The sequence below is a fragment of the Triplophysa dalaica genome, chromosome 13, assembly GCF_015846415.1.
Source record: "Triplophysa dalaica isolate WHDGS20190420 chromosome 13, ASM1584641v1, whole genome shotgun sequence".
In the NCBI taxonomy this organism is placed as follows: Eukaryota; Metazoa; Chordata; class Actinopteri; order Cypriniformes; family Nemacheilidae; genus Triplophysa; species Triplophysa dalaica.
The window spans coordinates 5,414,934-5,440,529 of NC_079554.1; the positions used below are offsets into that span (position 1 = coordinate 5,414,934).

The following is a 25,596-nucleotide window of genomic DNA, read 5'->3' on the forward strand; positions in this document are numbered from 1 at the left end:
GGATCACGACCCGCACTTCACCGTTCCCAAGACGGCGGGTTGCCCCCAGAGGTCTGCGTACCCTGAACAGAGCACCTTCACAAGCTGCCGTTCAGGGTGCTCACACAGAGGGCGTCCTGACATCTATCAGGTGTCAGGATTTGTTCGTGGCAATCGACCTGAAGGACGCTTACTTTCATGTCTCGATCCTCCTCGACACCGGCCGTTCCCACGGTTCGCGTGCGAGAGGCAGGCATATCAGTACAGAGTCCTCCCTTTCGGTCTGTCCCTGTCTCCACGGTCTTCACGAAGATCGTGGAAACCACCCTTTCTCCCTGAGGGGAGGAAGGCGAGTGGGTACTAAACGATCTCAGCGACTGGCCTATCTTGGCACACTTGTGAGATCTGTTATGTACACAAAGGGACCTGGTGTTCCGGCACCTAGATCGATTGGGACTCCAGGTCAACCAAGAGAGGGGCAAGCTCTCCCCAGTGCAGAGCATCCTCTTTCTCGGTATGGAACTCAGCTCTCTCACCATGTCGGCGCACCTGTCCGCAGGTTGCGCCCAATCAGTGTTGAACTGTCTGAAATGAACATTTTAGGCAGACAGCGGTCCCCCTGAAATAATTCAGAGGCTCCTGGCACACATGGCGTCCTCGCGGGTTAATACCCCTCGGGTTGATGCACATGAGACCGCACCAACACTGGTTTCAGAGTCGAGTTCCGAGGAGAGCGTGGCACACCGGCAGCAGGCGCATGGTGATGACGCCCTGCTTCCGACGCACCATAACCCCTAGTCTTCCATGACTTTTTCGACGGACTCAGGTCCCTCTGGGCAGGTTATGAGACAGGTCGTGGTGACGACTGACGTCTCCCTGCAGTGGTGCGGTGCAGTGTGTAACGGGTTCGTTGGACGAACCCCCGTCTGCGCTGGCATATCAATTGCCAAGAGTTGTGGGCTGTGCTACTTGCACTGAGCAGGCTACGGCCTCTCGTGCGAGACAAGCACTTGCTGGTCCGAGGACAGCACTACAGCTGTAGCGTACACAGATCGTCAGGCTGCGGGCCACACACCCCGGGCAAACTGAACTAGACAGCCGACGTGCTTTCTCGCCAGTTTATGCCTCGTGGAGAGTGGCGACTCCACCCGCGCAGTCCAGCTCATTTGAAGGCTGTTCGGGTAGGCCCAGCGCCTCCCGTAACACCACCATTTGCCCACTTGGTATTCCCTGCCCTCGGCACGGATATCCTGGCGCACAGCTGACCGCGGGATGGGCGGAAGCACTCCTTCCCCCCCAGGAGCCTTCTTGCACAGACGCTGTGCAAGGTCAGGGAGCAGGAGCACCAAGTGTTATTGGTTACACCACACCGGTCTAACCGCACTTGGCTTCAGAGCTGATGCTCTGGACAGCGACTCCCCCTGAACCATTCCCCTGGCAGAGGACCTGCTCTATCAGGGGAGGGACACGTTCTGGAATCCCAGATCAGACCTCTGGATCACCCATGTCTGGTCTCTAGACGGGACGAGAAGATCCTGAGATGGCTACTCCCCCTCTATGGCAGAGACCATCACCCAGGCTAGGGCCCCATCTACTAGGCGGTCACACGCCTCTAGACGGCGCCTCTTCTCGTCCTGGTGTCTCTCTCAATGAGAAAGACCCACTGAGGTGCTCGATCAGGATTGTGTTTTCCTTCTTACGAGACTGGAGACTAACATCTCCCCTCCACACTGAATGTGTATGTAGTCGCTATTGCCACTCATCACGACTCAGTCGGTGGAAAGTTTCTAGGGCAACACGACCTGCTCACCAGGTTCCTAAGGGGCGCGAGAGAAGGAATCCGCCTCATCTCCGATCCATACCCTCTTGGGACCCTAAGTGGTCCAGGGGAGCCTCAGTGCCCCCCAAGAGCCCCTCGGAGGTTCTGATCTTCCTCACAGAGTAAGACGGCCCTCCTGACGGCGCTCACTCCCTTCAAGAGGGTAGGGGACCACCGAGCATCCTCCGTGTCCCCGGATTGCCTTAAATTCGGCCCTGGAAACTCTCACGTTATCTTGAGACCCAGGCCCAGATGCGTGCCCAAGAAGTTCCCACTACTCCCTCCGGGGCCAAGTGGTGAACTTGCAGGCGCTCCCCATAGGGGAGGAAGACCCAACCCGATCAGTGTTGTGTCCAGTACGTGCTGGACCGCACGCAGATCTCTGAAGCTCTGACCAGCTCCGTGTCTGTTGGAGGACAGCAGAAGGGGAAGGCTGTCTCCAAACAGAGGCTGGCGCACTGGGTCGTGGACGCCGTTACGACGGCATTCCGATCTCAGAATCTCCCATGCCCATTGGCAGTGAGGGCTCACTCCACACGGAGTTTTAGCCACCTCCTGGGCACTGGCAGAAGCGCCTCTCTAGCAGACATCTGTAGAGCTGCGGGTTGGGCTACGCCCAAACACCTTCGCAAGGGTTAACAACCTTCGCGTAAACCCGGTGTCAGCCCACGTCCTGCGTGGCGACATGTAGGACTGGCATCCGGGGGGGCGTATGCCTGCGAAAGCACCTTTCCACCCTCTAACAGGTTGGGTCAGTGTGCTATCTACCTCTCTTCTTACCCAAACATATGGCTAAGAATAGGTATCTCACCAACCTCCCTTCTTACCCAAACACTGGTTAAGAACAGGTATTCCATCCAACTCAACTCAACTCAACTTTATTTATATAGCGCTTTTTTCAATTTTCATTGTTACAAAGCAGCTGTACATGAGACACATTTAATACAAGTATGAATTCTAAAGCAGCCCCCCCGGCCAGGCAGATAGTGCAAAACAATATGCAAACGGTGGTGAGGAACCCAAAACTCCCATCGAGAAAAAAAACCTCAGGGGAGGATCCATCACTAAACGAGCACACCCTGGCGGCTGGCTGGGCAGAGCAGCCTTCCCCCTTAGGCCGGGACACCATGTGAGCTATCACAGATAGCTCTAACCGGACCTAGTGCTACCGGACGTCTGTAACACCACCTCCGTGGGCTGTTCCGTGTGATGTATCCTCATGAGAATGGTTCCCACTCCTGGTAACCAATGAACTTCCCCGGGTGGACCTCCACCCCGCGGTTAACTACCCAGTCCGCACGTTCCATGCGTTCTCCTCCAAGGACGAGACCATACCTTATCCACCATATTCCTCCCCACGGGTAGGAGGTGGCCTCTGCAGCGCTTCTCTGATTAAGAGTTGCGCTCACCCGGTGTAAACCCGAGCCGGACGGCCTCTCGCCAGTAGAGAGCTAAGGCCCCGTCCGTGAAAGGTTACCGGTCAGGGCTGTACCCATCTTTCTCCAAGAAAGCTCTGGAACCCCCCGACCACCACACTGGAAGGTTACAGTTTTGCGAAAGCATCGAGCTGACACGCCCAGGCTTGTTACCGTCGCTTCGCTAGAGATTGTGACGCGATACAGCGTTGTGGCGTTTTCCATAGGCAACCCCATCTGTCGTTCTCGACAAAATGTCGAGAGACCTACAGAAAGGGAACGTCTTGGTTACGTATGTAACCTCAGTTCCCTGATGGAGGGAACGAGACGTTGTGTCCCTTATGCCACAAACACGTATCGTATTCTGCTGCAGTCGTGAGAGGCTCTCAGGCTCTTCAGAACAAAAGGTAAGTGAATGCTGCACGCCGGCATCCTTTTATACCGGATATCCGGGGGCGGAGCCCGGCATGCAAATTTCATTCGCCAAATTTCATTGGCCTTTTCTATAGTAGTCAGAGTTGATTGGTTCTCAAGGGCGAACCCCCATCTGTCGTTCTCGACACAACCTCTCGTTCCCTCCATCAGGGAACTGAGGTTACATACGTAACCAAGACGTTATCGTTGTATAGTATAGTACACCACTTTCTTTGTTAGGACTACACAATGGCGTGCTCCACATATATTGAATTTATAAAAAAAATGTCCTTAGGTCAACAAAATATGTTGTCCTGAGGACATCAACCACTTGGCTAAATCAGGTCGAGCACTTCGCACAGCAATTGAAGAGGAGTGGACCAACATTCCACAGGCCCCAATCAACAACCTTATCAATTCTATGCGAAGGAGATGTGTTGCACTGCAAATGGTGGACACACCAGATACTGACTGGTTTTCGGGCCCCCGGATACCCCCACATTTTGGAGTTACCTTTTATTGTGGCAAGCCTAAGGCACACGAGTGCAATAATCATGCTGTCTAATTAGCATCTTGATATGTATGGTGGTTTTTCTAAGTATACTACCATGTTTTCTTATATAAAAGACTACATTAAAAGTTTTTAAATATATTACATTTTGTTCTTATATAAAAGCATACATTTAAGATAGAAGTTCATGTACTTCTCTGATTTTAACAAAGGCTATGAACCTTTGAGTTTACAAGGCCATTCTACTAGGAGGATTAAAGCTGGAGTAAGCAAAGGAGAAAGTGAAGAAGATATTATTATTATATTTTTAGACAGACAGACAGTTATTGGTCAATGATCAACCTCGCTCATTATTGTGACCTGTGGTAGGTGAAATTTCCCAGCAAAGTGAGTTTAGTACTCCTCCAACCAGTCACAGTGAGCAGAATCTGTTTCATCATTAATTTAGACGTGCAGCCATTCCTACCCAAACTAACATCGTAACATTTGAGACCAACTATCGTGGTGATCTTTTGTTCGGTTCCGGATCACTGGTCTCAAATGCTGACAGGTCGTTCATATATCATTTCACGCAATACAAGTATAGGCTATACAAACTTTACGAAAGCCTTGCCATCACATCCGGGAAATAAGACAATACATCTGAGTAAAATCATCTTGTGCGTTTCCTTCACATGAAATACTGATGTGGGGAGGTCATTTATAAATCGAATCTCTCCCATAGATTATTGTGTTAACTTCACAGACCTCTCCAATTCAATGTTATAACAAGGATGAGTGGTAGTGTTGGTGTCTGAGTGGGGGGTTTGGGGGGTGTTTGATGCTTTTGTTCTAAGAAGTTGTGTGAATTTTCTTCGGTGTGATACATTCTGATTCTGCTTGTTATCCGATCTGTTAAAATAGGGCTTTATTTTATACTTGGTTTCACTGCTTCCTCTCATTACATAACTTGCATTTCTTATGTTACGTCTCTTATTGTTTTGTAGTATTTAATAGTACAAACTTTATGAACTGTATAATATTTCTTATGTCAGTAAAGAACTATTAAACTGAAGTTCATTTTCTTTCAGTCTCTCGACGTTGTCTCAAAGCGATGGATGGGGTTCACCCTTGATCCATCACTTCGTCTTGTTTAGAAAAAGGCCAATGAAATTGGCGAATAAAATTTTCATGCCGGACTCCGCCCCCGGATATCGGAGTATAAAAGGAAGACAGCGTGCTGCATTCATTCACCTTTTGTTCTTCGGAGCCTTCACACATGGTCGACTTCGAGACTTCACCTCTACGCCGAATTACTGCTTGATTCTCACAACGTGATGCAGTCCCTTCCTGCGGCGACTTCCCCTGGGCGCCTCGGCAGTTCCAGTAGTGTTCGCGTTTTTTCTCTAAGAGAGCAAATTTCTCCAGCGTGGCATGTCCCACTGTTCTCATGGGTGCAATACACTCATTGAGGAGGGGGGACGGACACCATGGCTGCCTCAAGTTTTGGGTTTCCAGCACGCTCTGGCAGCCGTTGTGGATAAGTTCTACCCGCACCGCAGGTGGTTCACGATTCAGACGTTGCTTCATGGACTGTGTTCCCACAAGACTCAGCCACCACCTTGCCTGCCTCCCGTTCCGTGACAGCAGTGGCTACATCCCTGCAGTCCGCTACGGCAAGCAGAGAGGGTTATGTGAGGATCACTGTGAGCGTTAAATCCGTGAGCCACTGACTCGCAGACCATTCGCACATCGTCTCGTCTGACCGTTCCCCAATAGACGGTCCTACCGTCTCGTTCCTCAACCACATATCGGAAATGGTGCATGATTATGAGATGTCCCATGCAGCATGGTGACTTACTGACATCTGACTCTGACGGTTCCTTGCAGCTCCCTCCTCCGGGAATGAGCTCAGGAAGAAGCGGATGTCGGAATGTCAGCCATGTTTTCCCGGGCCGCCGTGAGCATTGGGTTGCAGTGCACCGCAATGCCTTTCCCAGTGCTCGTGGCGGGATACATGGTGACTCAAGGTTGAGCACGGCTCCAAGCCGTGCCCATCCCCAGTGTCATGTTTACAGGAAGTGCAGGAACTCAGTGAGACCTGGGAACGCTCCCTTTTTCGGCGCGTGCACGTCAAGCTAGTTCGGCCACCCTTTCTTTCCTCGATGGTGGGGCAGATAGAGGCTACGTCGAAGTGCACCGCAGAGGCCAGCCACCTGGGGGGCTCAAAGCGTCTAGGTTCCGGCATCTCTGGTGTCGAGCTTACACTCCTGAGGGCCAAGTTGGACCATCCTGCAGGTCCAGGCCAAGGCGTTGGGAGAGCTCCACAAGGGTAAGACTGACCCAGCGCTTATGCAGGAACTCCACACCACCACCGACCTCGCTTAAGGGCGACCAATGTGACTGTGCGGGCCTTGGGTCAGACAATGTCAACACTTGTGGTCCAAGAGAGACATCTCTGACCGAACCTTGCACAGTTGAGTGACGGTGAGAAGGTCCTCCTCCTCGACGCACCCATCTTGCAAGGGGGGGCTGTTTGGTGATACTGTCGAGCAGGAGTTCTCTAAAGTAAAGAAACAGACCGAGGCTATCAAGCACAGCCTCCCGCCGTGACTCGGCTGCCCTCTGGCCGTTGAGATCCCGTGCATCGTATGCTTCCCAGCAGCCCTGGTCGTCTTTAGATTGGATTCAATTTATTGTCATTACACATATACAAGTACAGTGTAACACTGTGGATTTAAGAAGAAAAATACAGCATAACATGAGGAAAGTGGTGAGAAAAACAGATACACATAATACACCATAGACAAGACTTGCAACAGGGTAAAATAATCCAGGTCCGGCAAGCAGCCATCTGGTCCAGTGCCATTACGGCACCGTTGACAGACCTGCTTGTCAGGCTGGCGGTTCAAAGCTACAGAGGCGTGTGGGGAGGCTAGCAGCCGAGGCGGAAGCATAAGCTGCCCTCATGGGAAGACCCTAGGGAGACCGAGAATACCATTGGGCCCAACCCCAGCCCTTCCATCGCTGGTTGGTCGATCCGTGACGGGTTGCACTCAGCCAGTGTTGAACTGCCTGAAACATTTCAACCAGTCAGTGTCCCCATGAAACAATTTCTGAGGCTCCTGGGCATGGCATCCTCGACGGGAGTGATACCCCTCGGGTTGATGCACATGAGACCGCTGCAACACTGGCTACAGAGTCTAGTTCCCTGGAGAGCGTGGCACATTGGCAGCAGGCGTTTGGCCATTACGCCTCTCTGCCGACGCACCCTAACCCCCTGATCTTCAATGACCGTTTTAAGGACAGGGGTCCCTCTCAGGCAGGCATGAGGCGCGTCGTGTTGACGACCGACGCCTCCCTGCAGGATTGGGGTGAAGTGTACACGCAGTGTCGGGCGGTGGACGGGCCCCCGCTTGTGCTGGCATATCAAATTCCCAGAGTTGTTGGCTGTGCTACTTGCACCAAAGCGGCTTAAACCTCTCGTGCAGGACAAGCATGTGCTGGTCCAGTTGGACAGCACAGCTGCCGTAGCGTACATCAATCAGGGTGGCATGCGCTCATGGCAACTAACACGACTCGCCCGACGCCTCCTCCGGTGGAGTCACCAGGTGATCCGCTTCCTGAGAGCCACACACATCCCAATCGACCTGAACCAGACAGCCGACGCCTTCTCTCGTCAGTCGACGCCACGCAGAAAGAGGCCACTCCACCCCCGCGCAGTCCAGCTCATTTGGGGTCAGTTCGGGCAGGCTCAAGTAGAAATGATCACCTCCCTGGACACCACAGTGTAGTAGAGTAGGCGGGGCGAGACCGTGGTTCGAGTCCGGTGAGTAATTGTGAATTAGCGCCAGCTGTGCGCACACCGGCCTCGAATCACGTAGGAGATGGGAGCATATAAAAGGAACGAGCGACCGGACCGTCGAAGAGAGAGGACCGGGCCCAAACTTGTGTTATGTTTGTATTTATATTATGTTTGGTTCGCCGGCGGTCGTCCGTGAGGGGCCGCCGGCTGTTATATTACTTTATTAAATGTTTAAATGTTTGCCGGTTCCCGCCTCCTTCCTTCCATTTTATTGAGATTTGTTACACACAGGATGCCTGCTATGGTACTCCCTGTCCGAGGCTCCCCCTCGGGACAAATTCTCTGGCGCACAGCTGGCCGATATCCCTGATGGCGGACCTGCTTTCTCAGGGGAAGGGCACGTTCCTAGGTCAGACCTCTGGACAAGGAGATGCTGAGTGGCCTAACCCCAGCAGTGGTTGAGACCATTACTCAGGCTAGGGCTCCGGCCACTAGGTGGCTTTACGCCTATAAGTGGCGCCCCTTCTCGTACTGGTGTTCTTCTCGCAGAGAAGACCCATGCAGTTGCTTGATCAGGAACGTGTCTTTCTACAAGAGAGACTCGAGACTAACCTCTCCCCTTCCACACTGAAAGTTTACGTAGCCGCTATTGCCGCTCATCACGACTCAGTTGCTGGAAAGTCTCTGGGTCAGCACGACCTGATCATCAGGTTCCAAAGGGGCGCGAGAAGGCGGAATCCGTCTCGTCTGCGCTCCATACCCTCTTGGGACCTTGACGTTGTCCTGTCAGGCCTTAAGAGGCCACCCTTCGAGCCCCTCAGAGACGCCGCTCTTCCTCAGTTAACGATGAAGACGGTTCTCCTGATAGCACTCACTTCCATCAAGAGGGTAGGGGACCTACAAGCATTCTCCTTGTCCCCTGATTGCCTAGAATTCGGGCCCAGTGATTCTCCTGGCTACGTGCCCAAAGTTCCCACCACTTTCTTTCGGGACCAGGTGGTGAACTTGCAGGCGCTCCCCACTCGGGAGGAAGACCAAACCCCATCCTTTTTGTGTCCAGTACACGCACTGCGCCTCTACTTGAACCGCACACACAGCTACATGAGCTCTGATCAGCTCTTTGTCTGTTATGGAGGTCAGCAGAAGGGGAAGGCTGTCTCCAAACAGAGAGTAGCACACTGGATTGTGGACCCCTACACAACAACATGTAGGACCGGCAGCCGATAGGGCATATGCCTGCAAAAGCACATCCCCCCCCATAGGTAATGTCAGTGCTACTTGGCATCCATTCATTCCTCCACGGGGCGAAGAACAGGCATTCCATCACTAAGCAAGCATCTCCTGCGGACATGCTGAGCAGAGCAGCCCTGCCCCTTAGGCCAGGTACCTTCTGAGTTATCCACATATAGCTCTAACCGACAGAAAGGGTACGTCTTGGTTACGGATGTAACCTCAGTTCCCTGATGGAGGGAACAAGACTTTGTGTCCTTCTTGCCACAAACATGTGCCGACCGCTGCAGTAGTCGTGAGAGGCTCCTCAGAACTAAGGTGAATGAATGCAGCATGCAATTTCCCTTTTATACATCGATTTCCGGAAGTGATAGGTTCTCAAGGGCGAACCCCATCTGTCGGTTCGACACAACGTCTCGTTCACTCCATAAGGAAACTGAGGTTACATCCGTAACCAAGACGTTGTCTAACACTCAAAACGTTTTCACTGAACACATATTATATACTGATTTGTACTTCTGATCATTACCTTTTTAAAAAATGTGTAGAAAAACAGTTTAACATTCTATACAACAGAACTTTATATATTTAATGTTTAACAAATTAGAAAACGAAACGTAAAATGTTCCTTAAATATCTATGAATATTTTTTTAAAGAAATAAATAATAGCCCATGTTTATAAATAGATTTATTACACAAACTGTATGGATAGTTTCATTAGTGAAATATACATGCCTTGTTGCACAAACAAACAAATCTTAATTCCAGATGTAAACAGCCCCAAACTGACACAAAAAAGCGTCCCCCACCCAAAATGCACAGAAGTGAGGTACACTGGTACTCTGGCACAGAGATTTAATCTGTAATTACAAACTCACAAGAATCGTAGATTAAATCTCTTTGCTGCCGCTATCATGTGTGTGTACATGTGTTTTAAGGTGGTGGTGTATATGTGGCATAGGATATGAGCGGTATTTGTATTCGTTTCTGGTGTAAATTATGTATAAATTGATTGAAGTTGTGTTTATTGTGCATTGTGATATGTGTAACGTGGTACAGTCAGTGAAAACAAATCTCCTCTTGAATGAAGGAATGAATCTGAATCTCCTGCTTACTGCTCAGGTGGCACGATCACCATATTAAATACAGAACTATGAAAACCGGAATGTCCTGTCCCATATAACACTAAAAATTCCATCTCTTCTGTAAATACTTCACAGGGAAATTAATAAAAAAAAAAACCCTCTCTCTCTTTCTCTCAACAGGTATTGTTCTGGCTTTTGTGGAAACTAGAAACTTGGTATTAGCACCTATTGTATTATTGCCCCTGTGTGACATTTCGTTTTATTGCTCCCAGAACTCCCTGTAAGTCGCTTTGTATAAAAGCATCTGCTAAATGAATAAATGTACATATAACAAAACGGGACAACAATGCGGTCAACTTCATGTAGCGCTGTGCAGACTGATCAGCGGATGACATCAAATTACCGCGAGAGCAATTAGAAAGCATCGCTTCCTCTATTCGGCATGACAACCTCAAGTCTGTCCCAAAATGCACTCCCATGTACCCTTGTCGACTCGTGCTAGTCCCCTATAGTTCTGCACTCTGAGTGGTCACTCAGAGGAGGTCCAAAAGACTGGAGTGTCATTTGGGACAGGGCCTTAGAGGAGTGAATGCAAAGGAAATGGAAAAAGTGAGAGGAAGATGAAGAGGGGAGAGAGGAGAGAGGACCTTCTCTGAGTCCACATTTGGTGATGTCAGGAAGTGCAGACCTTATAGGGTATTAGGCACTTGGGTGCACATTTTTGACCGACTTGAGGTCAAGGTCATTTTTATTTAGATAGCACCTTCACAATAACATAGTACAATGGTAAAAAATAAAAAGAGGAAAACAAATTTAAAAGAAACAACATTAAACCAGGTAAAAACAGAAACAAGAAAATTAACTCACTAAGACCAGCATATACAACACCTATGAAAAGGCCTGAGAAAAGAGATATGTTTTAAAGAATCTTTTAAATCCAGATAGGGAAGAGGAAAACAAAGATTTTCCACAGCTTAGGGGCAAAAACAGAAAATGCTCTATCACCTTTAGATTTAAAATGAGATAAAGGGACAGTTAAAAGATTTTCAGAGGAAGATCTAAGAGATCTCTGAGGTGAATATGGAGAAATAAGGTCTGAGATATAAACTGGAGCCAAACCATGCAAGGCTTTAAATACAAACCTTGCACTCAATTCTAAATTTGCAATGCAGATGTACTAAAATAGGGGTGATATGCTCCCGCTTCCCATTAAGAAATGTGCTGCAGCATTTTGAACCAGTTGTAAATGTGACGAGGGCATGCGGTGTAAAGAGATACAAATGGCTGGGACGGATACAGACAAAAGGGAGATGGCAAACCATTTATTTCACATTCAATATAAAATACAAGTTAACATTTAATTTAAAGCCTTAAAACTCATGCCATCAACTTATTATTACTAAAAGACACACACACACAAACAAAAATCCTCCAGCCCAGAATTGGGGAAAGGCGTCCGATGGATCCGATCACTCAGAAACCATTGTGCTCACTCACGTCACCCCACGCCGAAAACATCTGTTGTGAACACTGCAAACAAACCAACCACAGGACCACACACAGAGGATCTCGGCCACGACCAATTCCCCAACTCTAGGGCAGAAGTAAATTAATGAAACAAACAAAAACAAAAAAACAAATTCAAAACAAATCACTTTAAGCAAAACAAATTAACCACAAAATAACAGATTATAATTTGCATATCATCCTCTAGTCCGGTAATCACCCCTCTCGAAGTCCGCAGAGCGAGGAGAAAATAAAGAGAGTTCAATGTCGTTGCCTATAGCTTTGTCAGCAGCGAGAAGCGGAACGCTTCACATAGGCACGTCGAGAGAAACAAAATAATTAGTTCCTAGAAGTTTCTGTCCCTTAAGTAAGAGTATCACTCGCCTAAAACCCGGAACAAAGACACGGTCCCAGGCGCGGCAAAGAGAGAGAGAGAGAGAGAGAGAGTGAATCAGCGTGAATCAGCCCGAACAGCGGCGAACTGTCCACTTTGTCCGGGGATAACCCGGCTCAGGCATCCGCTATGTGGTTAGATGAGAAAGAAGGTAAATTGAACAAATCAGCACGGATAGTAGTGACACTGTTTATCTCCCGTCCAGAAACACTCCAGTTCAGACAGTCATTATACGTGCAGGTAGCATGATAGCGCTACTCCATAAGGGAGAATCACAGTCTTTAAATGACGCCTGTTCAGCCTGTTCAGCCTTTAAATGACGCCCGTTCAGCCGGTTCAGCCTGCTGCAACACCCCAAGTCACTGCAAGAATATAACAAACGAATGAATTAAATGGAAAATACATTCCCATAACCCCACATGTGAAAGAGAGTAACGAACCTGCAGCCAATGACCCGTAATGCACCACGCATTTGACGCGGAACTTGTCTAATAGCTCGCCAAAAAATAACCAGCCATTCAAAAGTGCCCCCAGTACTCCTCAGCCACACTGTAATTAAATGAATCTCCATTTACCCTGTTCGACATTAAATCTCTACGATTTAACTGCCACTGGTAACTCTTACCTGCTAGACGTGTAGCCCAACCCACAGGAAATAACGACACTTCCTGAAGCCCTGTAGGACACACCTATCTGGCTTACCAGTGCTGCCTACTTTTATACCCCTGGACCGTACCATCTCATAAAGCATAGGTAGATCGGGCGATCGCATCACCACATAAACATGAAAGGGAAAACTGGTCGACACCAGGGGCCTGTTGCACAAAACTAGGATAAGGGATTAAGCCAGGATATCTTGGTGATCCTGGCTCAATTGATCCGTAATCCGGTTGCACAAAAGCTGGATAGGGGGCAGGAGGATATGTTATGGTATAAATTACCATGGAGATTTATTCTGTGGAGCTAGCCTGCTCCAGACCAGGCTAAGTTCCAGGATCTATTTAATCTCATCCCTAATGTCAGTCAGCAGTCACCACAAATGGAAACCAATAGTTATTTCACTGCTCACTATACATTGTTATCACATATAACTAGACCCACTGTCATTATTTAAACGTTTGTGATCATTAATTTCAATCATTTTGGATAAATAATGATTTTTAGATGATGTTGCTATCATTAGATAATTTACAGTTTCCCATAGACTATAAGGCTATATATAAAATTATAGAATATTACGGCCACATAGGGAAAAAAAAAGACAAGTCATAATATTGTAACCAGTTGTTTTAAAGGAGGACAGTTGTTAAAATGACAGATGTGGGGCATTTCGTAAAATTGTACTTCAGTATGGTTTCTGTGGCGAGGCGCAGGTCCAGGATCAGCGTCGCCTGGGAAACGGCTCGGCAGCTGAAGCTGATTGCGTCCACCTGACGCTGATTAGCTGCCGGGCATATAAGCTACGTGTTCCTAATAATCGGGGTTCTGGCTCTGACAACGCCTAACGTGGAGTATTCGCTTCCCCCGAGTGAGTGACGGAGGAAGTGATCTGCGAGAGGAAGCACGGATCCTGAGATGGCAGCAGACGAGCACCCCAGACATTACCCTTTTGTACGAAGTACCTTTTTGTTTTATAGTAAATTTCCCACTGGGGTTGCTCGAAACCTTGCTGTGTGCGTGTCGTGTCTCTTCACCCCGTCACACTGGTGGAGAATGCGGGCATGGAAGCGAGAGACCGGCGCGTGCAAGGGTCTTGCCTACAGTGTTTCCTCAGCCCCGGAGAAGGACGGATACGCTCTCTCTCGCCGTGGTCCAGGAGGGAGAAACCCGAGGACGACGAGGACAAGAGGGAGAGAGATCGACGGCCCCGAAAACAGGGACGATCCCAGCCCCAGAGACCGCTGCCCAGCCGCCCGACCGAGCAATCAAGCTGCCGGAGAGGGTTGTATAGCCAACCGAGTGCGCGGCCCAGACGCCAGAGAGCGTGGCCCAGCTGCCAAGGAGTTCGGCTCAGCCGCCGGAGAATGCTGCCCAGCCGACAGAGGTCGCTGCCCAGCCGTCCGAGAGTGTGGCCTAGAAGGGATTCCCGCGCATGGAGTAGCCAACGATCCCGTCCATCTTCCAGCCTGTCAGTCCGTCTTCCAGTCAGTATGGGTCGGACTGACAGGCGACATTTCCCCTCCCACCCCTATCGTTTTCCCGAGCTGTCCGGGAACCAGGTCGACGCTTAGGGGGGGGGAATGTGGCGAGGCGCAGGTCCAGGATCAGCGTCGCCTGGGAAACGGCTCGGCAGCTGACGCTGATTGCGTCCACCTGACGCTGATTAGCTGCCGGGCATATAAGCTACGTGTTCCTAATACTCGGGGTTCTGGCTCTGACAACGCCTAACGTGGAGTATTCGCTTCCCCCGAGTGAGTGACGGAGGAAGTGATCTGCGAGAGGAAGCACGGATCCTGAGATGGCAGCAGACGAGCACCCCAGACATTACCCTTTTGTACGAAGTACCTTTTTGTTTTATAATAAATTTCCCACTGGGGTTGCTCGAAACCTTGCTGTGTGCGTGTCGTGTCTCTTCACCCCGTCACAGTTTCATAAAGAAAGACATGCTGATGTGCCAGAATATTAAGTATCACATTGTCATAAGTATCAAAACTGTAAAAAGAATATGTAGCTTTTCTGCAGAAAGAACCAGCCTCATAAATTTATGACTTTATCCTTTTTCCTCAGTGTGGCCCTAGTACTCTGTCATATAAACAAATACACATTCCATATAAACATAAAAACACAATGTGTAACATTATGTTCCTTTATTGAATAAGGACAAAACAAAGCAGGTAAACCATCAGCTCCTTTTGAAACTGAAGTCACAGTGACTCTACAAGATGGAAAGCACAGAATCAAAGCATATTATACAAAATGATACATATACATTCAAAGGTCTGTATATAACACACCCTGCATGTCTGCACACTAAAATAAATGCAGGACAAATCCATACACATCAACTGAACAGACAAATGAATGGATGCAGTAGCCTCCCTGCAGCCTTGTATTACACACAGTATACCGCACACACATCATAAGAGGCCAAATTCTTAAAAAAACGAACCCAAGAAAACCCAAATTCCTCTGCCACCGCAGGACATATTTAACCAAAATTGAAAGCACACATACTAACTAAAATAATTCAACACATATTGGTCCCTCAGCAGCCGACCACTGTCGTCATCAGGGAAGATTGCCGGATTGTCCCATTCCATGGCTGGTGGCACTCTGGGGGCCCTCTCCTTCCTCAGGCAGGCCACATTGGGGAGGACCGCACAAGCCACAGTAATATCACATGCCCTAACAGGGCTGACCCTTGATTTGTGAAGGCAGTGAGAGCGTGCCTTCAGGAGGCCAAAGGTCATTTCAACTCTGGCCCTGGTCCTGGCATGGGCATGGTTGTAGGCCTGCTGTGCTTCCTGGGGGTCTGTGAAAGGTGTCAGGAGAAAAGGCTGGCAGCAACACACCAGAGAATTCACCTAAATGACCTAGCAAAATAAGTATAGTTTAGACAAAAAATATAAACTTTAAGTAAATGTGTGCTTAAAACAAGCAAAAAAAAATCTGTCAATATAATAAGAAAAATTATTTTGAAATAAGTTTACTTTTTCCATAAACACTTAATTTTAGAAAAGTTCTCTTGTTTCACTGGCAGATTTTTTTGCTTATTTTCCTAGGTAATTTTGCTCAAGAAAATATTTAAGATTTTTTTTAGATATTTTTTTTTTTTAACTGAAAACAAGACAAAAATACTAAGTAAGAAAGACATTTTTGCAGTGCAGTGAGCAACAGGCCTTGGGTCCTTTGAAAGGCACTATATAAATTAAAGTGATTATTATTATAGATCATCTATTTAATCAATTACATTTTATTTATATAGCACTTTTCACACTTGTTTCATTCTGTCAAAGCAGCTTTACATTAATAAAAGCAGGAGAAACACAAAAACATAAGAAACAGAGTACAACGGCTAAGATTAAACCGTACTGAGCGTGGTAACGTTAAATAATAATGTAAGGCTTTAGTAATAATTTATCATAGCTTTATACAGTGTGATGGAGTTACTTTACACAATTTCACTCATATCTGCGGTGCATTTCAATTAAAAATGTAACCGTTTCATAATTACAGTAGAACAGCGTTTTTGGAGATGTGAATTAAATATTTGAATTGTAATTGTGATGTTTCAGCGGAGCGGTGAGTGTGTAATTGTGCACTATTTACGCATTCAGGCGGTCTGCAATACTTTGCCACGCTTTTTCTCTTTGCTTTATCACTGTGGCGGTGTTGCCTTTCTTCTTAATTATATCTTTTACCTCATCGTATGCCTCCATGAGGATTTGTGCTTCCGAAGGGGAAAAGTACGCGGCTCTAGTTGCCATGGTAAATCAGTTAATCTGTGATCTGTGGCGGGGTCTATTTCAGTGAGCCGTGAGCGCGCACCTATCCAGGATTGGTTTCACCTGGCTTAATGAATCCGTGTCTGCTCATCCTGGCTTGGTCTTTGTGCAACCAATTAAGCCTGGACGCACATGTTTTGGCTTCATTGAGCTCAGCTGTGTCATTTATCCCGGATGTCTTAATTCTACTTTCGTGCAACAGGCCTCAGCATTCAGAGCATTACAATAATCAAGCCTTGTAGAAATGAATGCATAAATAACGGTCTCTAAATCACCAAAAGATAGAAAAGATTTCAGTTTAAAAACTAGAAAAAACTAGCATTAGAAAACTAGCATTCACAACAGAGTTTATTTTAACACTGAATCGAAAACAACACTCAAGTTTTTTACATGAGTACGGATATTTACTTGCAAGGGTCCTTAGAATTCATACTTGTATTAATTGTCTCATGTACAGCTGCTTTGTAACAATGAAAATTGTAAAAAGCGCTATATAAATAAAGTTGAGTTGAGTGAGTTGAGTTGAGGTCCTAAACTAGAGGACAGGGTTTTGACCAAATGAGGGGAGCCAAATAAAGTGACTTCAGTCTTCATCTGGTTTAACTGAAGAAAAGTATCACCCATCCAGCTTTTGATGTCGTTTACGCAAGCAAGCAAGCCGACTTGAGGTTGTTAGCAGTGCTTTCTTATAACTCCAGCGGTACTTTGATGTCATACAGAATGCTGATGCACTGATGGTCTGTGCAGCGCCACATGAAGTCGATCACACACTCTTAAGACACTATTTATAGTTCTCTATTTTATATTGTGATTATGTCACCCAAGCATTATGCAGTAGAAACTTATGTTTGTAGTTCAACTGATTATGGATATTTATTTATTTTTTACTGTATATATACACACCATACGTAATGAATATACTGTGTTATTTAACATTTCTATATAATACAGAGGCGGGGTAGTTCAGCTTTACAGAGCCCAGAAACAACTTGCCTAAATATAAATCTACAACAAAACATCTGATGCTTAATACCATCATTAAAAGTTTTTTTTTCTCCTTCATTACTACACACATTAAAAAGCAAAATCTCTCATTTTGGGGGTGTTACAGTCTGCGCGACTGTTAATATCAACAATTCTCTTTCTCCATAAACCTGTTCCCTGTTGAAAAAAAACAGCATAGGCTGGTTGGGTAGGTTTTGAAGAATGGTAGCTGGTTCGTTCTCTTTTAAACTGGTCATTTGGCTGGTCCTTCGCTGGTCATGTGCTGGTTTTAAGTGGTCCTGCGCTGGTTTAAGTTGGTCCTTATGTCAGCGGCCGATAGCTAATTAATAAAATCTATATTTAAAACTTTTGTTGTAGCCGACTACGCCACCTAGAGTTGAAACGGAGACCCCAGGAACTCACTATCATGAACAGGTTCTCTATCGGGGAATGGAACAGCGGAAAACAACACCCAGAAATAACAGCAGAAACTAATTTATTTCAATAACAATTGTTGAAGGAAAACGATTTAAAAATAAGGTAGACAAAGAAAGAAACAAGTCCAAAGTCCAAAAATCCGAGCTCAGGGGACAATCAAAGTTCAACTCAGTCTCTGCTGGGCATCTGAATTGCAGCTGACGTCCGTATACTCTCAGTCCCACAGAGAGGCGAATTTTCACTCGAGACTCCTTAAAATGTTGGCTGATTCAAAGTCACTCATCAAGTAGAATTATTGCAAGCAAGCTCGATCTCTTCCGTTACCGGCAATAAAACTGGATTTAAAAGGCACACTGCTAGATGAAAGTCAACGTACTCACAGCATGCCTGGACAGCAAGGGCTGCTATCCAGTCCAATGTATTCACGGCAGAAGAACCACGTCAGTTTTCACTCGTCTCCTCAGCCCTCACGGTAGTCTTTCGCTCACGATAGTCCCTCGCAGCCGGTCATCGACCTGTCTCACACGCTGCTACTCCAACAGTGCTCCGCGACTCATCGACTGGTGTGCTCTGCTGCACTCGCTCTCATAGCCATAAGCTGTCTCGCCGCATGTGAAAAAATAGTGTAGTATACTAAGCATTTGCTACAATAAATTGTAGTGAAATTATTAGATATTATAGTGATTTTGAACATTACCATAGTAAATATAGTATAGATACTATAGTATACCACAGCTTGTCAGTTTACAAGATTTAATAAAACAGAATACTGCAATGTACATAAGAAATATAATTTCCATAATACAGCCTACAACTGCTTACTATCACTATATACATTAATATAGGCTACTATAGTAAACACTTGAGTGCATTACAGTATTTTCTAGGTGTGCTAGAGAACATTTAAAAGAATATGTCTGCAGTATTTAAAGCCATTATTCCATCTTCCTTGTCTATGTCACTATGATGTCTATTTACATTTATGCATTTTGCCGGATGCTTTTATCCAAAGCGACTTACATTGCAGTAACCTATACATATATACTTAGGCATATGCAATCCCCTGGGATCGAACCAACAACATTGCCTTGTTAAAACAATGCTCTTACCACTGAGCTACAGGAAAGCTTGAAGTTTAGTTCTAGATAGTACTTAAACTCGGTACATGATCCGGAATGCCTGCACGACCCATCCGCGCATGTAATGATGTAGTAGAAAACGCGGATGCGCAAATGATAATTCTGTTTTGCGTCGATTTACGACAATCTGTTTCATGCTTGTGCACCTTTGTACCGTGAGACTTTCATTCACTCACAGCGAAAGAAAAGAGAAGTTTGCCCTTTAAGAAAGGTTAAAATTGCCACCTATACATGTCAAGTGAACCAATTTATTGAAAAAAATCTTAGTATGAATAATCATCACAGTTAAGAATAGCTATAACATTAAATTAACACCAATAATGATTTCTTAGCACAATAAACAAGTGGAAAACATTTTTTATAATTTATTTTGTGATATTACACGCTGTTGACGATTTCCTTGTATTTTAATAGTACGTTACTGGCAGCACGGTTGCCAGTAAGTTACTGTATTTTGATTTACAGTACTGTACTGTAATACATTATTACAGTACAAAGAATATTACTGTATAGCTACAAAACAGTATTTTACTGTATTTTTACAATATTTTGTAATTTAGTCTATTTTTACTGTATTTGTATTGTACTGTTATTTGCTGTAATACCTTTAATGCCACATTATTACTATTTAATAAAAAAAAATATTATATATCCTAGCTAGTTTAGATATAAATCTTTAGTTATTCATAATACAAAACTGCTATATTAGACATTTTAATTCAAAAGACAATCCAAGCAATGTTTGCATCAAACATATTTTTTATTGAATAATTTCATTGAAATTTATATATAATTATTTATATTGATAAAATTGAATAATGACTATGTATGTATTACAACATTTAAGTGACTATAAAAAGTTAAACATTACAACATTACACATCAACAGAATCAATACCAACAAAGTAACAGATGTCATTAAACTAGGGCTAAGAGAACACTGGTCTGTTGCTAAAAATGTTTAGTTTGAAGTCTTCCATTCAAACTCCATCAGGGACTACATGAAGCTGTTAACATGGGGGTTAATGGCCACCGCCTTTCTCTGCACCACCTTCCCTGTCTTTTTGCTTACTCCCTTTCTGGATGTGCATTTTTTCCCATCTTCAGGATTGACTCTGGCCAGAAACCTGTTAGCAATATCAAACACAATAAGTCAACAAATATGCCTATATGTATTATGTTTACAAATATGCAGAAGATTCAAATACACTCAACTCAGCCATGAATTTACTCCTGAAACCTTTTGCTCTTATTCTACTGTTCCCCACCTAACTAAACAGAAAATTCACTTGCCTCTGAACAAACTGCAGTGTACAAGCAGCAGCCTCTTGGTACTCAATATTGAGGATGTAGTAGCTTGCAAAAAACATTGCAAAGACAGCTACAAAGTTGTCATTGCCGTCCAGTGTCATTACTACTTTTCCCTCAACTGAGAGCATCCACCTGGATGCTGTCATGACTGAATGACCTGGACAGAAAGAAACAATGTTACTTATTTGGATTAAAAAAAAAATCCGGAAACAATCTTGTTTTGTCAACAAAGTCCAGGGACTCCTTTGATAAATCAATTTCACTGCATTCTTATTCAAAAAATGTGGGATAAAAAAAATAAAACAGTACAGTCTGGTATATATAAATATGATAAAAAAAGACAATTGTGTAAGCAGTTCTGTGAGTGTCATCTTGGCTGTGTGAGAGTGTAGTGTGTGGGTGTGTGAGAGTGTAGTGTGTGAGAGTGTAGTGTGTGGGTGTGTGAGAGTGTCGTCTTGGCAGTGTGAGAGTGTAGTGTGTGTGAGAGTGTAGTGTGTGGGTGTGTGAGAGTGTAGTGTGTGGCTGTGTGAGAGTGTAGTGTGTGGGTGTGTGTGTGAGAGTGTAGTGTGTGGTTGTGTGAGAGTGTAGTGTGTGAGAGTGTAGTGTGTGGGTGTGTGAGAGTGTAGTGTGTGGCTGTGTGAGAGTGTAGTGTGGCTGTGTGAGAGTGTAGTGTGTGGGTGTGTGAGAGTGTAGTGTGTGTGAGAGTGTAGTGTGTGGGTGTGTGATAGTGTAGTGTGTGGGTGTGTGAGAGTGTAGTGTGTGTGAGAGTGTAGTATGGGTGTGTGAGAGTGTAGTGTGTGGCTGAGTGAGAGTGAAGTGTGTGGGTGTGTGAGAGTGTAGTGTGTGGCTGTGTGAGAGTGTAGTGTGTGGGTGTGTGATAGTGTAGTGTGTGGGTGTGTGAGAGTGTAGTGTGTGAGATTTTATTGTGTGGCTGTGTGAGAGTGTAGTGTGTGGGTGTGTGAGAGTGTATTGTGTTGCTGTGTGAGAGTGTAGTGTGTGGGTGTGTGAGAGTGTAGTGTGTGGGTGTGTGAGAGTGTAGTGTGTGGCTGTGTGAGAGTGTAGTGTGTGAGAGTGACTTTGAGTAACAATTTGAGGTTCATCTGATTACTTGGGCTTTATGGCTGTATGTACATGTATAAAGGTTCAATGTCTGAGGAAGAAAGGAGGCGGGGTCGACATGGCTGGGAAAACGTAAGTATACTTTTATTGCTGCAATACTTCCGGGTTGCAGACCCGCTCACTTATTCACTGACAGATACACACGCACTCTTTGGTTGTGACTCTTTCTTTCCTCCGGATACTCCTCGACGTTGCGTCCGGGTAAGTTTTCTTGCGTCCGTTTTCCCAGCCTGGTTTCTCTCTCTCTCTCTTGCCCCTTCCGTCGCGCCTTAAATGCGTCTCCTTGCCAATTACTAGAACGAGAATCAGGTGTTTTCACTAAGCCGTTGATCTGCTTACTTACCGTCATTCTCCCGACACGCCCTCTCGCCGCAGACCAGGTCAAACCATGCCCCCCTTGCCACATACCCCCACCACCCGACTCAGGCCGAGGCTCCATCCGGACTGCAGCCTTCTCCCCCCCCCCCTCCGGGAGAGAAAGTCGGCCACAGCCATCTGGGTCCCTGGCCTGTGGATCACCTGGAATTTGAATGGTTGCAAAGCAAGGTACCAACGAGTGATCCGCGCGTTGGTGTCCTTCATGCGGTGGAGCCATTGGAGGGGCGGGTGGTCCGAACAGAGCGTGAACTCCCGCCCCAGAAGATAATAACGGAGGGTGAGGACCGCCCACCGGATCGCTAAACATTCCTTCTCGATGGTGCTGTACCTCATCTCAGTCCGAGACAGCTTTCGACTGATGTACCGCACCAGACGATCCTCGCTGTCTATCTCCTGGGACAGGACCGCGCCCACGCCCCTATCCGAGGCATCAGTCTGCAACAAAAAAGGGAGTGAGAAATCGTGAGAGTGCAATAACGGTCCGCCACATAGAGCAGCCTTCACCTGGGTAAACCCCTGCTGGCACTGCTCCATTGCTACATTGGACGGTATCTGGTTCCCCCTTTTTAGTGAGGTCAGTCAGCGGGCTGGTGAGGTCCGAATAATTGGGCACAAACCGTCTATAATATCCCGCCAGCCCCAGGAACTGCCGCACCTCCTTTTTGGTCTTGGGTCTCGGGGCGGTTGCAATCGCTGCCGTCTTATCAATTTGGGGACGCACCTCCCCGATTAAAACGCTCGACCTGTCCGTCTGTTTGTGGGTGATAGACGCTGGTCCGGATCGTCTTAATCCCCAATAATACGTACAATTCGCGGCGTGTCCGTGACATAAACGCCGTGCCTTGATCTGTTAGAATCTCCTTAGGGATTCCGACATGGGGAGATTAATCGAAACAGGGTGTCCGCAACACTGGTTGCTGAGATATTACGCAACGGCACTGCTTCAGGGTATCGGGTTGCATAATCCACGATGACTAATGCAAATCGATGCCCTCGTGCGGATCGCTTTAACGGCCCGATCAGGTCCATACCAATTCTCTTGAAGGGGACCTGAATAAGGGGAAGTGGGCATAATGGCGCCCTTGGAGTGGCCGGTGGGTTTACCAGCTGGCATTCAGGAAAAGACGCGCACCACCTGCGCACGTTCTCATGAATGCCCGGCCAAAAGAAACTGGTCGTTAGGCGATTTATAGTTGCATCTTGTCCCAGGTGCCCCGCCATTGGGTTAGAATGAGCAGTTTGGAAAAGCATTTCACGACGGCTCTTCAGTATGACTAATTGGGTTGTATCTTGCTTTGACTGAGTGTCCTGGGTCACTTGATACAACCGGTCTTTCAAGATAGCGAAATATGGATAGGATACAGGTTGCCTCCCCACCGCACTTGGTTACGCCCAGAAACATCCGCACATAACTGTCCCATTAATATTGAAAATAACGGCCAATTTGTCCCTAAAATTAGCGGATGTCGGAGGTGCTCATTAATAGCCACCTCTATCCTATGTTTTTGTCCCCGAAATTTTATGGTCACCGGCACCAAAGGGTAGTTCACGACACGTCAAGCTTTGGTGGATTGAGGTTTGGTTACATCCTGAATCCACCAAGGCCTGATATGTACCCCCCTGATACTCACAGGTATCTGGTACAGCCCGTCCTGACCGAGGGCAGCCTGAGGATTGTCGGGCACCCGCACCATCATACCGACCTCCATCATCGGGTAGCATCAACAGGCCGGCCCAGGAGTCCCCGCCGCCCCAGCGGCAGGAAGCAGACCCCCGAATTGTCGAGGAGAGGCTGGCGGAAGGTAAGAAGTATGTGCGCCATTGCCCGGCCGGCCGGAGGGTCCCTCCGAGGACCTTACGCCCCCGTGTGGTCCGGCCTCTGGGAAGAGCCGAGTCCGCGGCGCTGGACGCGGATAGAACGTCCCTCGAGACCTGGTAAAGGGAACGGGTTTGACAGAGGGAGAAGGGACAATAGAGGGAGAGAGAGAAAGTGATGGTAGGCCTACGCCGGCCCCGGGGCACGCCACCAACTGGTCCTCCGCCAACTGGATCGCCTGGGCCAACACCGTCGGGCGGTGACACTGGACCCACTGGGAGGTTTTCTTGGGTAACCTGGCCACGAACTGCTCCAATGTCACCTGATCGATAATGGTATCAACGGTGCTGGCTCTGGTCATCAACCATCTACGACAGGCATCCTGGAGCTGGTGAGCAAAGGCAAACAGCTGAGAACGTTCCCCGAACTCCAGGGACCGGAACCGTTGTCTGTGCTGCTCGGGACTCCGACCCACCTGCTCGAGGATAGTCTTCTTGAGGTCCGCGTACTAAAGGAGGTTCTCAACCGGAAGTTGCTGGGCGTCCATCTGGGCTTCTCCAGACAGGAAGGGGATGAGGCGGGCTGCCCATGCGTCCGGTTGCCACCCGGATAGTTCCGCGGACCTCTCAAATAAGTCCAGGAAGGCTTCCGGCTCGTCCTGGGCTCCCATTTTGTGTAACTGTACCGTCGGTGAACCAGCCGATGTTGGGTGGCCTCCTTCCTGGCTCAACCAGCTCCGGAACGACTCCCGGTCCTCCTGCTGGGTCTGGATGAGGGCCTGGAAACATCTCTCCTGGTCTTCTCTAAGGCTCAACAGGGCCTGATGATGTTCCTGGTGGAGACCGGCGAGAGAGCTGATGACCTCGGCAAACGGCGATCCTGGCGGCGACTGCATGCTGGTGGCGGCTCCTTCCTTTCTTCCCAGGTTTCGGCACCACTGTAAAAAGGTTCAATGTCTGAGGAAGAAAGGAGGCGGGGTCGACATGGCTGGGAAAACGTAAGTATACTTTTATTGCTGCAATACTTCCGGGTTGCAGACCCGCTCACTTATTCACTGACAGATAAACACACACTCTTTGGTTGTGACTCTTTCTTTCCTCCGGATACTCCTCGACGTTGCATCCGGCTAAGTTTTCTTGCGTCCGTTCTCCCAGCCTGGTTTCTCTCTCTCTCCTGCTCCTTCCATCGCGCCTTAAATGCGTCTCCTCGCCAATTACTAGAACGAGAATCAGGTGCTTTTTAACTAAGCCGTTGATCTGCTTACTTACCGTCATCCTCCCGACACGCCCTCTCGCCGCAGACCGCATCAAACCACGCCCCCCTTGCAACAGTACATAACCTAGTGCATAAAATTTTGAAAATATAAAACTGATTTTAAGTGTTATATTTAACTTCTACAAAACTGTACAAACCTCTCCTTTGAAAGAAATCTATGAGTTTGCGGGTCTGTAGGGGTGTCAGGATGTCCTTTATGTCATCCTCCTTAACATAAATTAGATCTGCAACTTCTTCTACTCCAACAACCAAAAGCAGTCGCTCAAGCAAGGATTTTAGCCGATCTTCATCCAGTTTTGGGAGTGCTGCTGTTATTGCATCCACAACAGCTTCAGGCATTGTGACACCTACAAAATTAAACACAAATAGAGTGATGAAGGGCAACAACTGAAAAGCCACAAAACTCATAAACTGGTAGTGGGTAATAGTCAATTAGACTGTCTATGCCCACACAAATGTAGTCACCCTCTCAAATCAGGTAATGAACTCCAACATCCACCAGTTTAACAGACTGGTGCTTCTCCAAAACCAGGAGCACTCTGTTTTGATCAAG

General features: G+C 47.1%; 1 long non-coding RNA gene across 1 annotated transcript; it reads right to left on the reverse strand.

The window, feature by feature from the left end:
* Positions 1 to 14,787: 14,787 nt before the first annotated feature.
* LOC130434593 (uncharacterized) lies at positions 14,788 to 19,239 on the reverse strand. Its single transcript, XR_008908690.1, has 3 exons — positions 19,115 to 19,239; positions 18,386 to 18,603; positions 14,788 to 15,671 (listed from the first exon to the last, which is right to left on the reverse strand). It is a non-coding gene; the product is annotated as an uncharacterized LOC130434593 (long non-coding RNA).
* Positions 19,240 to 25,596: the final 6,357 nt, after the last annotated feature.